At 41.1% G+C, this 17,308-nt stretch overlaps 1 pseudogene; it reads left to right on the top strand.

The window, feature by feature from the left end:
- Nucleotides 1-3,460: 3,460 nt before the first annotated feature.
- On the top strand, nucleotides 3,461-15,907 carry LOC138998607 (zinc finger protein 551-like; annotated as a pseudogene).
- Nucleotides 15,908-17,308: the final 1,401 nt, after the last annotated feature.

Here is a 17,308-nt window from a genome sequence, read left to right as displayed (position 1 = left end):
GAGCACTCACCTGGGTAAAGCAAAATATTTAGAAGTTTGGAATCAAAGTAGTTACTAATGTTTATTTGAAAGAACATGGATGCTGGAATGTGTGCAGTCCTGTACCCTCCCCAGCCAACTCACTAAACATGGGGGTCTTCACCTTGACCGTAGTCGGAGGACTGAGGCAGCCAGGGATATACTCAAGGTCACACTCACAAGTGGGTTCCAAGTTTGTTGCCAATGACATCTGACCAAACTCCCTTTTTTGAGGTTCACTTCTCTGAAATTTGCCAGTGATGGTTTTGTGCAGCTCAGGAAACAAATACACATGGATGAGGGGAAAGTGAACCATCCTGATTACCACTGTCATTTCCTACCAATCCCCACTCCTCTTCCTTACCCAGGTTCAGTCCCCTAAACAGTTCGACACCATGTGTTCACCTTACCTGGGACCATGAAGTATGTTGGGTTCTGCTACTGACGCCCTGATCTTCGCTGCAGCCTGTGATGTGATTTGACCAATGAAATGCGCTGAGAGTGAAGCCTGTCACATCTAACAAGAGTCTAGAAGCAGTGAAATGAGCAACCCTCTCTATCCAACTCTGATAACACCTAGCAGGTACCTACATGGTGGCTGCTCCTTGACTCAGGTACGAGGAGATCCAGGGTAGACATGTGTCATGAACAAGAAACATAACTTCTTTAGTGTAACCTACTAAAGCTTTGGGGCCCTTCATTACCCACAATAGTCTGTCCTAATGAGTGCGCATCCCCCATTCTACCCACTAAGGGACAGTAGATCCTAACAGTAGAAGCCAGAGCTCTGTTGTTAGAGACACATGGGTTTGCCTTCCAGCCCTGCCTTTTATTAACTCTACAATAGGGCAATTTACATTTAGTCTCTGAGCCTGGATTTTCATTTCAGCTAGTGGAGAGGATGAAATGAAATAATAATGCTTATAAAGCATTGAATCCAGGACATGGCACACGCAGTAAACATTCAGTAACTTGTATCTCCAGTAGCTTCACAAGTGTTCTGGCTACAAACATGCAGACAATGTAGAGAATGTCAATGTGTTGGCCTATGTAGCCATTCAAACTTTGCTTTTAATGGAATGGAGAGGATTATTTATATTCTGTCAGAGACTGTTTTTTTTCTCTTAATAATGTGCTGTTTTTATATTGAAAATAATAATAATAAAAAAAATAAGACCTGTTGGAATGGCTCAGATGTTTGAACATCCTCCCAGGCACAGAAAAGTTGCTGATATGATTTCTGGTGAGGCACAATCCAGGTGTTCTGGCTGGATTCCCAGTGGTGGGGAGGGGCATGGTGATGGTGGTGAGGAATTGGCAGGAGGCGGCTCCTCCCTGTTTCTCTCTTTCCCTGTCCCTTCCCTCTCTCAAAAAATATCAAAAAAAAATACTATCTATACACTGAGTGGCCAGATTATTATGACCACCCCATCAGTAAAATGAAGTGAATTAGTTATGCAAATAATAATAAAACCTTGAGAGTATTTGCTATGGAAGTTTTCAATATTCAGTATTTTTGGAAGTGTCAATGAAGTACTGATGGGGTGGTCATAATAATCTGGCCAGACATAATAATAATCTGGCAACTCAGTATATATATATATATTTGTATGTACATTCATTTAGATTTGTGGTCTTCAGGAATCATTGAAATAATACTTTTCACCTCAAGGAGCATTCTAAGCTTCATAAAATCTGAAATAATATCTCAAAACAAGTTATTAGTTGCAGACAAAACTTCCCAGAAAACTGTGACTACCCCAAAAACCTAAAGTTGTCATTTCCCAACACCACTCAGGCACCCCAACACCAATGTTTACAATGATCAGTCAGGACTGGGAACCTAATGCCACCTGTTGGGCCTGGAAAAGTACATTTACCCAAAGGGCAATGAGCCTAATGATGTCTGGGCTTAGCCAATGAAAGCCAAGGAGAGGCACATTATCCTGGCGCTCATTGGTTTGGGCGTGGCTCTCAGCTTCATTAACCTGGTGGTCATTTTGACCTCTTTGTTCCTTTAACACAGTCAGAGGCTCCAGTGCTCAGAGTCAAGACTAGGACCAGGCATCACAGGCAGTGTCCTTGCTGTGCAGAGGTGTGTCTGAGGTTTGTTGAGTCACAACAGGCAGGATTGAGGCTTCCATTCTTCCCAGACTCTTCTCTGCTTACCGAGTTCACCTCAGCCTCACCTCATTTACCCTCCAGCCTAGGGTGCGGGCACCTGCCAGGTCCTGCAGCCCAGGTAGCAGCATCCAGAACAGTGGGTATCTCATGGGTGACACAGAATGTGATGGAATGAAAGAGGGTAACTGACTGCAATGCCACTCAGATATGGTGGTGTGACTGAGCAGGGAGGATTCAGGAAACTCAGGCCTTTTTTGTGACTTAAAAGCAACAAAGGAGATAAGGCAAAGTTTTGCGTGAGGAGTTTTACTTTGATTCTCAGGAAGTGGTGTGTGTGTGTGGGGGGGGATAAATGGTTGAGAACAAAAGAGGAATATTTTCTGAGGTAGGGTTCTAATGTTTCCTAATATTGCTCAGAGGAAGACCATACTAGAAGAGAGAGGCTAGCAGCTGGGGACAGGAAGGAGAAGTCCTTTGAAAGATAACACACTTTGAAGGAGGATGCACTGAGGATGGGCCCTGAAGTAATGTGGTCATCTCTAGGTCACCTGGCCCTGGGGCTGGAAAAGGGTACTGAATGGCCTAAGCCCATGGATCCTGGAGATGGTTTACAGGCTCTCAACAGACCATTACTTTCCAAAAATTACTGCAAATGTAGCATTGCTTAATGGTACTGGTGTATGGAGCTTATATCAGGGCCTCATACTCTTATGATCTCTGATATAGTGGTGTTCTGGATTGTCCTGCCTCTCTTCCAGCCTTTGTATCTGGGGACCATGATGAAACACCAAGCCCCAAATTCTAGGTACATGTCTAGGGTTCTATGAAGTGGTCCCTGTTTTTGGCAACCAGTGGAATGAGATGTGAGAGGTCCTTCCAGGCATAGGTGCCTATATGCGCAAAGGCTTGGGGTGAGGAATGGGCTCATTCAGGAACCAGCAGGTGTCCATTTTTTAAATTAAGAACTGGTCACAATGAGACAGGTGTCAGGTCTAGAGGAGCTTTGTGACAACTTGAGAGTCTGTTCTGCAAGTGATGGGAGAATGGGAGATTTGGAGCAGCAGAGGCAGGTGATCTGACCTAGGCCTCAGTAGACTTCCTATGATTGAAGCATAACAAGCAATATGGGTGTGAGGGAAATGGTAGAAAACCTAGCATGGAATCTCTTGTGATAGTGTTTGTGAGTGTGATGGTAAATGGCCCAAGATGGTGAATGTGGAGGTGAAACAAGCAGTTGGATTCTGGATTGCTGTTTTAGGTGTGGCCAACTGAATTTTCTACATTTGAGGTTGAGAGAGAAATAAAAGTCAGGGATGACATGAAGGTCTGCATTTGGCAGCTGGAGGTATGGAAGCACCATCAACTAAATGCAGATATTCGGAGTAGAAGCATAATGTTCATTGATATTAAACTTCTATTTTCACCTGTTAGGGTGTGCAATATTTCTGAGAGCAGCTCATGAGCCTCTGGAACTCTGAGGAGCAGTTCAGGATGAACACTTGGCTAAAACATAGTTGGGAGTATAGGGATCTGGGTGAATTTGTAGATCTTTTTTTTATTACTTTATTTCCTGTTTAACTGGAGACCAAAGAGCAATTCAAACAAGATGAGGCTGCAGCTGTTGCATATTTACTTGTGAAGCACACACCAGATTGTGTTGAGAGCCTTGATGTGGCCTGTGGTGTGATCAGCAGTCTGATTGATTTACTTACAGGCATGAGTGGTCATATGTGAGTCACATTGGACCAGGAACAGAGGGCCATAGGTAATGGGACTTGGGTGAGTAAGGCTGCACCTGGTGAAGGGACATCAAGTGCAGCATCTGAAGAGGTGGGCTCTGGATATCTGACATTTGATGTGGTTCTCAATAGGTGAGGTTGAAGGAAACAATAATCAGGGAGGGAGGTCATCAAAGAAGGACTGAAGGCAACCTCAATGAGTGTGGACTATGAGAGTTGGTGTAGAACTTAATTCTGTTTGAATTTTCCAGGCACTCAGAAAACCACACATGCTGAGTAATGAGTAGGAAGTCAGGGAGATGACTATGGGGGCTGGGACTCTGGTAGTTTAGGTGTGAGAGTATTATGGTAGAAAAAGTGATGTGTACTTGGAAAGGGCATGAGCATTCATGGCTGGAGGGCCACTGACATTGACATAAGAGAAAATAAAAGTGGAATTCATTTCTGGTGAGTTATGGATAATATGATATGGTGAATTTCAGATTAATTCCTGAAAATAGGGTCTATTATGATCCATTCTTGGTCCAGAGATTAGGTGAAATATATGTGCACACCTGACTTTTGTTGTGGAGGGCAGTCGCAGTGATCAGTAGGAATGATATAGCATGCGTCAGTGTCATCTTGGCTGGTGTTGCGAAGAGTGAAGGGTAAGAGAGAAATACATTACTGAAGTGGTGAATTGGAGTATTGGAAAAGAATATGATTGAGAAAAACTTTCCAAGTCACGACATATTTGTGTTACCTTTGACATTATGCCTCTGGGAATGAAGCTGTGTGAGAGAAGTGTGGTTCAAAGACTTATGTGCAGAAGGCAGTGCAAAGTGATGGCCTCAGCGCCCTAGGATTGGTGTCAAAAGAGTGAAGTGTGATGACAAAATGTTCAGGGTCTTGGAATGAGAATCCTGGGGAAAACCAGGTTATTGTCTGACAAGAATAGTGTCAAATCACTCACACTCTCATTATGGACAACAGCTCTCCATACCCTATGTTCATGACACGCACTGTATTGACAAGGGGCAGTGGACCACATGTGAGTCCTAGAGAACAGGTATCATCTATTTGCTCATTTGCCCTTGTTGTTGTGTGAAGACACAGCATCAGAGGAATATAAGGAGAGAGAAACTTTGATGAAACAAAGGCCTGATATCTTCTCTGTAGTCAAAAGTAGAGGGAGCAGCTGAATATGGAAGTTGGGGTGTATGATGAATGTAAATTTTAGGAGAGAAGCTGATAATGGACTGAAATGTCCCCATTATGACAGGATATAAACTTTGAGTATGTGTCCATTGCCTTCTCTCCAGAGGGGTGGGGAATCCTTGATGAAGTTCAGAGACTTCTCTACTGCAAAGTGATGCTGGAAGCATTTGCACTTGTGTCATCTGAAGGTAAGCCCTCACATCTTTCCTAATGGTCTGAGGTGATGTAGTCTCTTCCTTTATTCTCCACCTGTAGCTTTCTCTCTTCTACAGCCAGACCATGGGCTCTGCAAATTTTCCTCACTCTCATGTTAAATGTGCTATGGATTCTAGTGCTGAGCTGTGTGGAGCACCCTGAGGAATAGACTCCACAAACTTCTTTAACACTATTTTCCTCAGAAAGTGCAGGATGTGCCTGGGAGTCAGGAGTCTTACAGGAAGCTTCATAGTTCCCACTTGCTGTTCTCTCCCTGGGAGGGTGACCATATCTAGATCCATGGCTTCAACTTCTGAACCCTTCCTCTAGATAATGGTCCAGGGTGACTACCTGTGCCAGTTTATGGTCTTTACTTACATGATTGATGGGCTGTTCTTGTAAGACCCTCCTTCAATTGTTGTTTGTACTATTACCTTCCCTGAAAACTATTGCAAGTGGAATTGTTCTGGACCAGGGCTGGCTGGTCACCTCTGTCATCTTTCATTAACACTTAGAATATTTAGGTTTTGTGTATTTGTAGTGAATGTGGTGCAGGGAGAACCCTAGGTTTTTTTCACAGGCTGAATGTGCAGGAGGATCTTAGAGGATACCTGGCCCAGTTGAGTGGGAACTAGCATAATGTATGACACAGGGGATGTGTTTAAATTTTACCAGGAACCAATACCGGGGTTCTTAATCCAGCATCTAGTAGGGTTCAGAAATCTGGAGAAGTGCTGTGCGTAAATGATTAAATAAGCGTCCATGGACGAAATATAATTTTGAAAGGCATTATAGGGAGTCAGAGGAGCCTAGCTAAAGGAACTAGGTTCTCCTCGTTTCAGGACCACTTGCTTTTTATTAATACAACTTGTCCTGAGGTGAGGCAGAGAAATACACTTCAAAGGGTATACACAAGCATTGTCAGAATGGGGAATTTCTCCACGGATGTTCAGGTGTTTGGCCAGTAGGAGGCAATAAGATGTAGATTAAGATGCCCTTTAGCTGTCTGGCAGCCAAGCAATCACCCCTTTTCAGGTTTTGGGAAATGCTCTTAGCCATTCTCAACAGGTGACTACATGTGTGACTCAACCGTGTTAAGTCCCCAAGTTCCATCAACCTTTGATGAAACTCTTACAATTATGACATGCTGGTATTGGCTTCTGGTAAACAAGCTCAATTCCATCAGCATGCAGATTCAGGTGCCACTGCCTACAGCTCATTTTTACCTTTCCTTTTAACTACTTTACACTTTCTGACTTGTCATTTCACCTGTGACCTCCTAACTTTTGGCTATGTTCACCTTTGTCCCACTTTTATATCACCTGTTCCTTTGCACTGCTGCCTCTTGCAGTATTCTTCACCATTGACCTGCACATGTGTTATGAGATACACATACATGCTTAAGAAGATTTCAAGCACCAGCTACTGGTTTGTTGAATTTTTCTTGGAATAAGACATAACCAAAATTCTGCAGACCTTGCCTATGTCACCTGCAGACAAGTCCTACTGAACACTTTTAGTGCAAGGAAGGGCTGGAAGTCTTACTTCACTTTCATGTGGTGCTTTCCATCTTTTTGTCATATTCCTGGTATGGTATTCTTTCCTTTATGATCTTCAGAGGCTCACAACTTCACAGAAGCCTCTTATAAATCCTTCCTGCACATCTCTTATTTTCAGAAAATTTCATGAGCCAAGCTGTCATGGGAGACACACTTTTGTAATGGAACTTCCCCCTGTCACCACAGTCAATATTCCTTGCCTCACCTTTTTTTTTCTGTTTTCAGATTGTTGGCATAAAAAGGATGATGAGCCCTAGCTGACTTGGCTCAGTGGATAGAGCATCAGCCTGCAGACTAGAAGGTCCCAGGTTTGATTCAGGTCAAGGGCATGTACCTTGGTTGCGGGCACATCCCCAATAGGAGGTGTGCAGGAGGCAGCTGATCAATGTTTCTCTACAATCGATGTTTCTAACTCTCTATGCCTCTGTAAAATATCAATAAAATATATATTTTAAAAAGGATGATGATGAGGACTGTTCTGATCAGAGTGTATCTGCAGAAGGAGAGTCACACATCAGGGCTTCTAAGAGAGCTCCAGCAACCCAGAAGAACCATCCATGTAAGTGGTGTTTCCCAGTGTTAAAATATATTTTACAACAGACTGAGTCACAAGAAGCATACTGTGAGCACAAATACTTCTTCAGTGATGCATGTATGAGAGACATCTTTTATAGTGCAAACCCTCACCAGCATCAGAGGGATGCCAGTAAAGAGAAGCCATGGAAAGAAGCTATGGACAGGCCCTCATTTGTGACCAGGTGCAGCTTCTACTTCTCAGAGGTGCCTTCAAACAACAGAGAGGTTGGGGAAGGCATCCAAGCTCCCTCTGAGCTTCTCCACCACCAGGCCACTCTCAACACTGAGGAACCACACTGTGGCAGTGAGCTTTCACAGGAATTCCTTAGGGGAAAAACTCATCAACAGTGGGATGAATGTGAAAAAGCTGCCAGCCACAACTAGAAAGTTGTTGAATCACAGGGTGTATTTTCTGGAGAATGGATTTATAAGTGTAACAAATGTAGGAAAAATTTTAGACAAATCTTTAAACTCATTCGACATAAGAGAGTTCACACAGGAGAAAATCCATATGAGTGTACTGAAAATGGAAAAAATTTCAGTCAAAAGTATGATTTTGGCCAGAGGAGCCATCGCAGCTGTGAACAGCACCCACCAGAGGAGTTGTTGCCAATTGAGGAGCAGCTGCTACCACAACAACCCAAGGAACAACTGCAGCCTGAGGAGCCACTGCCACCCAGGGAGCAGCCACTAAACGACTCAACATCTAAATATGTTGGTGAGATCAAACATGGGTAGACAAAGAAACCCCCAAAGGAAAGAAAAGGAGGACTTGCCAGAAAAGCAGCTAAGTGATACAGAGGCATGCAGCATGACAGAAAAAGAATCCAGATTAAGGGTCCTAGAATGCATAAATCGGATAGAGAAAAAAATCAACAATTTATGCAAGAAGCAAAAAGAAACAGATGAAAAAATCAACAACTTCTGTAAGAACCAAGAAGAAATGAAGAGTGACATAGCTGCAATAAAAAACACCATTGAAAGTTTCAACAGTAGGCAAGGAGAAGCGGAGGACCGAATTAGTGAATTAGAAGACAGGGAAGCAAAACACACCCAAACTGAACTGCAACTGGAGAAAAAAATTAAAAGACAGGAGGGGAGCCTAAGGGAGCTATGGGACAACATGAAACGAAACAACATACAAATAATAGGGGTGCCAGAACAACAGAAAGAGGAACAAGACTTAGAAAACCTATTTGAAGAAATAATATCTGTAAACTTCCCTGAGGTGGGGAAGAAAAAAGTCACACAAGCACAGAGAGTCCCAAACAAGGTGAACCCGAAAAGACCCACACCAAGACACATCATAATTACCATGGCAAATGTTCAGGACAAAGAGACAATCTTACAGGCTGCAAGAGAGAGATGGAAGTTTACATACAAGGAATCTCCTATTAGATTATCAAATGATTTCTCAACAGAAACACATCAGGCCAGAAAAGAATGGACGGAAATTTGCAAAGTGATGCAAAGCAAAGGACTGAATCCAAGAATACTCTATCCAGCAAGGCTATCATTCAAAATTGAAGGGAAAATAAGAAGCTTCACAGACAAAAAAAGGCTAAGGGAGTTTAACACCACCAAGCCAGCAATGCAAGAAATGTTAAAGGGACTGGTGTAAAAAGAAGGGGAAAAAAAGCTAAGAAAGAAAACAGCCACAAAAAATAGAAATGGCTACAAAAAAGTACATTTTAATAATAACTTTAAACATAAATGGACTAAATGCTCCAACCAAAAGACATCGAGTGGCTGAATGGATAAAAAAAAAAAAAAACATGACCCATATATTTGCTGTCTACAAGAGACCCACCTCAGAAGACGGGACTCACACAGACCGAAAGTGAAGGGATGGAAAAATATCTTTCAGGCAAATGGAAATGAAAAAAAAAGCTGGGGTAGCAATACTTATATCGGACAAAATAGACCTCAAAATGAAGGACATAACAAGAGATAAGGAAGGCCACTTCATAATACTAAAGGGATCAAAACAACAAGAAGATATAACCCTGATAAACATATATGCACCCATTGCAGGAGCACCCAAATACATAAAAAAAAAACTCCTGGAAGATATCAAAGGAGAGATCGACAACAATACAATCATAGTAGGGGACTTTAATACACCACTGACATCACTGGATAAATCCTCTAGACAAAAAATTAGCAAAGAAACAGCAATCCTAAATGACTCACTAGATCAGTTGAACTTAAATAACATCTTCAGAACATTTCACCCCAAAGCCACGGAATATACATTCTTCTCAAGAGTTCATGGGACATTTTCAAAAATAGACCACATATTGGGTCACAAAGTCTCCCCAAATTCAAGAAGATTGAAATCATATCAAGCATCTTCTCAGACCACGATGGCATAATATTACAAAAAAAACTACAATAAAAAAAAAACAAAATACTCCAACACTTGGAAGCTGAATAGCATGTTAGTAAATATTGATTGGGTCATCAATGAGACCAAAAAAGAAATTAAAAACATCCTGGAAACTAATGACAATGAAAACACAACAATCCAAAACCTATGGGACACAATGAAAGCAGTCCTGAGAGGGAATTTTATAGCTCTACAGGCCTATCTCAAACAACAATAAAAAATGGTAGTAAATCATCTAACACTACATCTCAAAGAATTGTAAAGAGAGCAACAAGAAAACCCCAGAGTGAGCAGAAGGAAGGAGATAATAAAGATTAGAGCAGAAATAAATGACATAGAGACCAAAAAAAAAACAATACATAAAATCAAGGAAACCAAGAGCTGGTTCTTTGAAAGGATAAACAAGATTGATACACCTCTAGTCAGGCTCATGAAGAAGCAAAGAGAGAAGACCCAAATAAACAAAATCAGAAATGATAGAGGCGAAATAACAACAGAACCCACAGAAATAAAAATGATTGTTAAAAAATACTAGGACAACTCTACTCCAACAAACGAGACAACCTGGAGGAAATGGACATATTCCTAGAAAAATACAACATTCCAAAATTCAATGAGGAAGAATATAAAAATCTCAATAGGCCAATAATTATGGAAGAAATTGAAGCAGTCATCAAAAAGCTTCCAGCAAACAAAAGCCCAGGACCAGATGGCTTCACAGGGGAGTTTTACCAAACAATCAAGGGAGAACTAAAACCTACCCTCCTCAGACTACTACAAAAAATAAAAGAGGAAGGAACACTTCCATGCTCATTCTATGAAGCCAGCATCACCTTCATACCAAAACCAGGTAAAGACAACACATTGAAAGAGAATTGCAGGCCAATATCCTTCATGAACATAGATGCCAAAATCCTCAACAAAATCTTAGCAAATCAGATCCAGCAGTACATCAGAAAGATCATACACCATGAGCAAGTAGGATTTATCCCAGGGATGCAAGGATGGTACAATATCCGCAAATCAATAAACGTGATACATCCCATAAAGAATTGAAAGAAAAACACCACATAGTCATATCAATTGATGCAGAAAAAGCATTTGACAAAATCCAACACCCATTTTTGATAAAAACTTTCAGCAAGCTGGGAATAGAAGGATCATACCTCAACATAATAAAAGCCATATATGACACACCCACAGCCAACATCATACTCAATGGACAAAAACTAACACCATTTCCCCTAAGAACAGGAACAAGACAGGGATGCCCACTCTCACCACTCCTGTTCAACATAGTACTGGAAGTATTCACCATTGCAATTAGACAGGAAGAAGAAATAAAAGGCATCAAAATTGGAAAACAAGAAGTAAAACTGTCCTTATATGCAGACGACATGATATTATACATAAAAAACCCTAAAGACTCCATCAAAAAACTACTAGACTTAATAAATGAATTTGGCAATGTAGCAGGATACAAAATTAACCCCAAGAAATCTATGGCATTTCTATACACCAATAGTGAACTTACAGAAAGAGAGACTAAAAACAATCCCATTTAACATCGCACCAAAAAATATTAAGATACCTAGGAATAAACTTAACTAGGAGGTAAAGACCTCTACTCAGAAAACTACAGGATTTTGAAAAAAGAGATAGAGGAAGACATAAACAGATGGAAGAACATACCATGTTCTTGGATTGGTAGAATCAACATCATTAAAATGTCCATACTACCCAAAGCAATCTATAAATTCAAGGCACTTCCCATTAAAAATAACAATGGCATATTTTACAGGCCTAGAACGAACTCTCCAAAAATTAATCTGGAATGAAAAAAGACCCTGAATAGCTGCAGTGATCCTGAGAAAGAACAAAGTAGGTGGGATCTCAATACCAGATATCAAGCTGTATTACAAAGCCACTGTTCTCAAAACTGCATGGTACTGGCACAAGAAAAGCCATATAGATCAATGGAATAGAACAGAGAGCCCAGAAATTGACCTGAACCAATATGCTCAATTAATATTTGACAAAGGAGGCAAGAACATACAATGGAGTCAAGATAGTCTCTTCAATAAATGGTGTTGGGAAAATTGAACAGATACATGCAAAAGAATGAAACTAGACCACTAACTTATGCCAAACTCAAAATGGATAAAAGACTTCAATGTATAACGGTAAACCATAAAAATACTAGAAGAATCCAAAGGCAACAAAATCACAGACATATGCCAAAGCAATTTCTTCACTGATACTGCTCCTAGGCCCTAGGGCATTGGAAACTAAAGAGAAAATAAACATATGAGACCACAACAAAATAAAAAGCTTATGCACAGCAAAAGAAACCATCAACAAAACAACAAGGAATCCCACCGTATGTGAGAACATATTTGTCAATGTTATCATTAATAAGGGTTTAATCTCCAACATTTATATGGAACTCATACAACTTAACAAAAGGAAGATAAACAATTCAATAAAAAAAAAATGGCCAAAAGACCTAAATAGACACTTTTCAAAAGAGGACATTTAGAAAGCCAAGAGACATGAAAACATGCTCAAAATCACTAATCATCTGAGAAATGCAAATCAAAACAACAATGAGGTACCATCTCACACCTGTCAGAATGGCTATCATCAACAAATCAACAAACAACAAGTGCTGGAGAGGATGTGGAGAAAAAGGAACACACTCGAGCACTGCTGGTGGGAATGCAGACTGGTGCAGCCACTATGGAAGACAGTATGGAGTTTCCTCAAAAAACTAAAAATGGAACTCCCATTTGACCCTGTGATCCCACTTCTAGGAATATATCCCAAGAAACCAGAAACACCAATCAGGAAGGATATATGCACCCATATGTTCATAGCAGCACAATTTACTATAGCTAAGATCTGGAAACAGCCTAAGTGTCCATCAGCAGATCAATGGATTAGAAAACTGTGGTACATCTACACAATGGAATACTATGCTGCTGTAAGAAAGAAGGAACTCTTACCATTTGCAACAGCATGGATGGAACTGGAGAGCATTAGGCTAAATGAAATAAGCCAGCCAATGAAAGAAAAATACCACATGATCTCACTCATTTATGGATAATAAAGACCATTATAAACTGATGAAAAAAATAGATACAGAGGCAGAGCAGCCTCGAACAGACTGTCAAACTACAGCAGGAAGGCTAGGGAGGGTTGCGGGGGGGGGCGGGTAAGAGATCAACTGAAGGACTTGAATGCATGCGTAGAAGCGTAAACAATGGACATAAGACACTGGGGGGTCAGGGAGGCCGGGAGATTGTTAAGGGCAGAAAAAAGGAGACATATGTAATACTCTTTGTAATACTTTAAGCAATAAAACAATAAATCCTCAAAAAAAAAGGTCTGTGGGAGGAACCAAGATGACAGCATAGGTTAACGCTGGAGTTTGCTGCCTCGAACAACCACTTCAAAAATACAACTAAAAGACTTAACGGATATCATCCAGAACCACAGGAAGGCTGGCTGAGTGGAAGTTCTACAACTAGGAGGAAAGAGGAAACCATACCGAGACTCAGAGGAGGCGCAGTGCTGAAGTGAAATACTAAGGTGCAGAGTGCATATGGAGCGGGCTGGCAGCGGAGGTCACAGTTGTTGTTTTCAATTGGGAGGGAGTTTTAGACTCTGAGCTCCAGATCCGGGCGAGTCTCTAGGGACCCAGACTCAAACAGGAGAAGCGGGACTGTCTGGCTTTGGTTGGAACTCGAAGACAGCTTTTGCTCTGAGGTTTGCAGCGGTTGCTGGGACTCTGAGAGGCAGAGCAGCTGGGGACAGAACTGAGAGCAGCCATAACTGCTCTCTCCACCTGCCCTGTAGATCCCCTGGGACCCGCCCTGCCCAAGCCCTGCACAAAGGCATTTGATGGCTAGCCTTAGGCAAATGCTAGATTAGCACCACCCTAGAGATCCAGCACAGAAGCTCTCCCACTACAGACACAGCTGACTCTCATAGCCAGTTAGCCTGGAGGTCAATTCACTCCCAGTATTGCCGATAACAATCAAGGCTTAACTACAACAAGACTGCGCACAAAGACCACAATGGGGTGCACCAAGAAAGCATAAAAAATGCGGAGACAAAATAACATGACAGAAATGGAGAATATAGAGCTAAAAAACGCAATTTTAAGGTCTTTCAATAATTTTCTAGAAACTGCTGATAAACTTGATGAGATCTACAAGAAATCTAATGAGACCCTCAATGTTGTGATAAAGAACCAACTAGAAATTAAGCATACACTGACTGAAATACAGAATATTATACAGACACCCAACAGCAGACCAGAGGAGCACAAGAATCAAGTCAAAGATTTGAAATGCAAAGAAGAAAAAAACACCCAACCGGAAAAGCAAAATGAAAAAAGAATCCAAAAATACGAAGATAGTGTAAGGAGCCTCTGGGACAGCTTCAAGCATACCAACATCAGAATTATAGGGGTGCCAGAAGATGAGAGACAGCAAGATATTGAAAACCTATTTGAAGAAATAATGGCAGAAAACTTCGCCCACCTGGTGAAAGAAATGGACTTACAGGTCCAAGAAGCGCAGAGAACCCCAAATAAAAGGAATCCAAAGAGGACCACACCAAGACACATCATAATTAAAATGCCAAAAGCAAAAGACAAAGAGAGAATCTTAAAAGCAGAAAGAGAAAGAGACTCAGTTACCTACAAGGGAGTACCCATACAACTGTCAGCTGATTTCTCAACAGAAACTTTGCAGGCCAGAAGGGAGTGGCAAGAAATATTCAAAGTGATGAATGCCAAGAACCTACAACCAAGATTACTTTATCCAGCAAAGCTATCATTCAGAATTGAAGGTCAGATAAAGAGCTTCACAGATAAGGAAAAGCTAAAGGAGTTCATCACCACCAAACCAGTATTATATGAAATGCTGAAAGGTATCCTTTAAGAAGAGGAAGAAGAAGAAAAAGGTAAAGATACAAATTATGAACAACAAACATGCATCTATCAACAAGTGAATCTAAGAATCAAGTGAATAAATAATCTGATGTACAGAATGAACTGGTGATTATAATAGAATCAGGGACATAGAAAGGGAATGGACTGACTATTCTTGGGGGTGAAAAGGGGAGTGGGAGATGTGGGAAGAGACTGGACAAAAATCGTGCACCTATGGATGAGGGCAGTGGGTGGGAAGTGAGGGCTGAGGGTGGGGCGGGAACTGGGAGGAGGGGAGTAATGGGGGGAAAAAAGAGGAACAAATGTAATAATCTGAACGATAAAGATTTAATTTAAAAAAAGTCTGATGTCAATAAAAACCAGTGAGTTCACACAGTAGAAAAGCCATATGAGTGTACAGATTGTGGGAAGTCCTTCAGTCAGAACTCTAACCTCACTCACCATCAGAGAATTCACACTGGAGAAAAGCCTTATCAGTGTAGTGATTGTGGAAAGCTCTTCAGATATAAGTCTGACATCAGTAAACACATGCAAATTCACACTGGAGAAAAGCCATATGAGTGTACAGATTGTGGGAAGTCCTTCAGTCAGAGCTCTAACCTCATTCAACATCAGAGAATTCACACTGGAGAAAAGCCACATGAGTGTACAGATTTTGGGAAATTCTTCAATCAAAGCTCTAAACTCATTTGACATCAGAGAATTCACACTGGAGAAAAGCCATATGAGTGTGAAGATTGTGGGAAGTCCTTCATTCAGAGTTCCACCCTCATTCAACATCAAAGAATTCACACTGGAGAAAAGCATTATAAGTTTAGTGATTGTTGGAAATCCTTTAGTCATAGTTCTAACCTCATCTAACATCAGAGAGTTCACATGGGAGAAAAGCCCTATGAATGTACAGATTGTGGAAAGTGTTTCAGGTATATGTCTAACCTTATTCGCCATTACAGAGTTCACACTGGAGAAAAGCCATATATGTGTAGTGAATGTGGGAAGTGTTTTAGGCAAAATAGTCACTTCCTTTTCCACAAGAGAGTTCACACTGGGGAAAAGCCTTATATGTGTACAGATTGTGGGAAATCTTTTAGCCAAAAATGTAGCCTTATAAAACAAACACCTGAGACTTCACACTGAGGAAAAGCCTTAAATGTGTAGGGAATGTTTCATTTTTTTTTTACTCAGAATAACAGCACTGAAGGTGACTTTGTCTTACACATTTACCTTAATATAATCCCTTTTTATCAGGATATATACTTTGCTAGATTCCTCATGAGTTTCAGGTACAAGTGAGGCTTGAAGGAGCTGCTTGCACTACTATCCTGACCAGGTCTACTATCCGATTGATGTCACTGTGAGTGATGTGGCTGAAGTGATTTCACCTCTACAACCTGGCTCACCTGAACAGTGTGAACCAGTCACAAACACTGCATGCTCTCTTGTGCTTAAATAAATTCTGAATATTCTGAATTCTTGGCAGGACCTTCATTCCTTTGCCTCTGACTATGGAATGGGATTGACCCAGGGTTTGTCCAGAACACCCATCCTCAGCAAAGAAGTGGTACCTCTTTCAGGGAGTTCGTGGTTTTCACATTATGCTGTGATGATTGGCTTTGGTTCTATTTCACCAATCAGAACACCGCTGGCTCTGGTTTATGATATTTTGGTAAAAATGTTATTTTTTTCTGTTGTACCATTAAGTGTGTTTGTTCTATTCACTGCTTGCCATGATTAGAAAGCACTGTTGTGATCTGTCAGCATGTAGATGTGAACAGATATTGTGGGGACATCAAAACCTTAGTGCTTCAGAAGGCAGAGCATGATGTCAAAAAATCACTCTGTTCAAAACCAGCTTATCTTCATTGTTGCCACAGGTCATTAAAGAAAGATGGCATGACTTTGTGGTGGTAAATTTCATCCAGTACCTTGGTTATTGGTGAGGTCAATGGTCACCTAGAAGAGGAGACCTTTGCTGTCCTTCCGTGAACAATATGAATTATGGTCTCTGTTCATAGTATGTGTTATATAAGTCTCAGCAATGTTTAGGGGAGCTCCTCCCCCCATACTGCAAAGGAGCCACATGCCATAAAATATAAAATTTCTTAGTATTGTGACATTTGTTGTAAGACTCTGAGGTTAAACTGCTATTGAGACAGAAACAGAGTATTCACCGGGATGGGAAAAACTGCAGTAAATTAGATGGACAGTGTCTCTTCTGACATAAATGCAGTGATGTTCCTGAGCCTGTCACTTGTGTGAACTTTGTGTACAGACACTCTCAGAACCTCCAAAAGTTTTTCCTGTAGCTGGAGTCATTGGCAGAGAAAATACGTTATGGTTTTTGGCATCCCCCTGTCTCTATATGGTCTTCAACTCAAGGTCATTTCTCAATATGTAAGCACTCAAGGCTGGAAGAAGGATAATCCTGTAATCAGTCCCAGGATGTGACTTTTGTAGCCAGTCAGCATTTCTGCTGATTCTGATGGCAAACGCCTTCACTGCTTGTCAATATTTGATGTCACTGAGACAAAGCTGTTCCTCCCAGGAAATG

The sequence above is a fragment of the Myotis yumanensis genome, unplaced genomic scaffold, assembly GCF_028538775.1.
Source record: "Myotis yumanensis isolate MYYU_CA2020_CCGP unplaced genomic scaffold, mMyoYum1.0.hap1 SCAF_20, whole genome shotgun sequence".
Lineage (NCBI taxonomy): Eukaryota > Metazoa > Chordata > Mammalia > Chiroptera > Vespertilionidae > Myotis > Myotis yumanensis.
The sequence above is the reverse complement of the archived record's forward strand: the minus strand, read 5'-3'. Positions and strand labels throughout refer to the sequence as shown.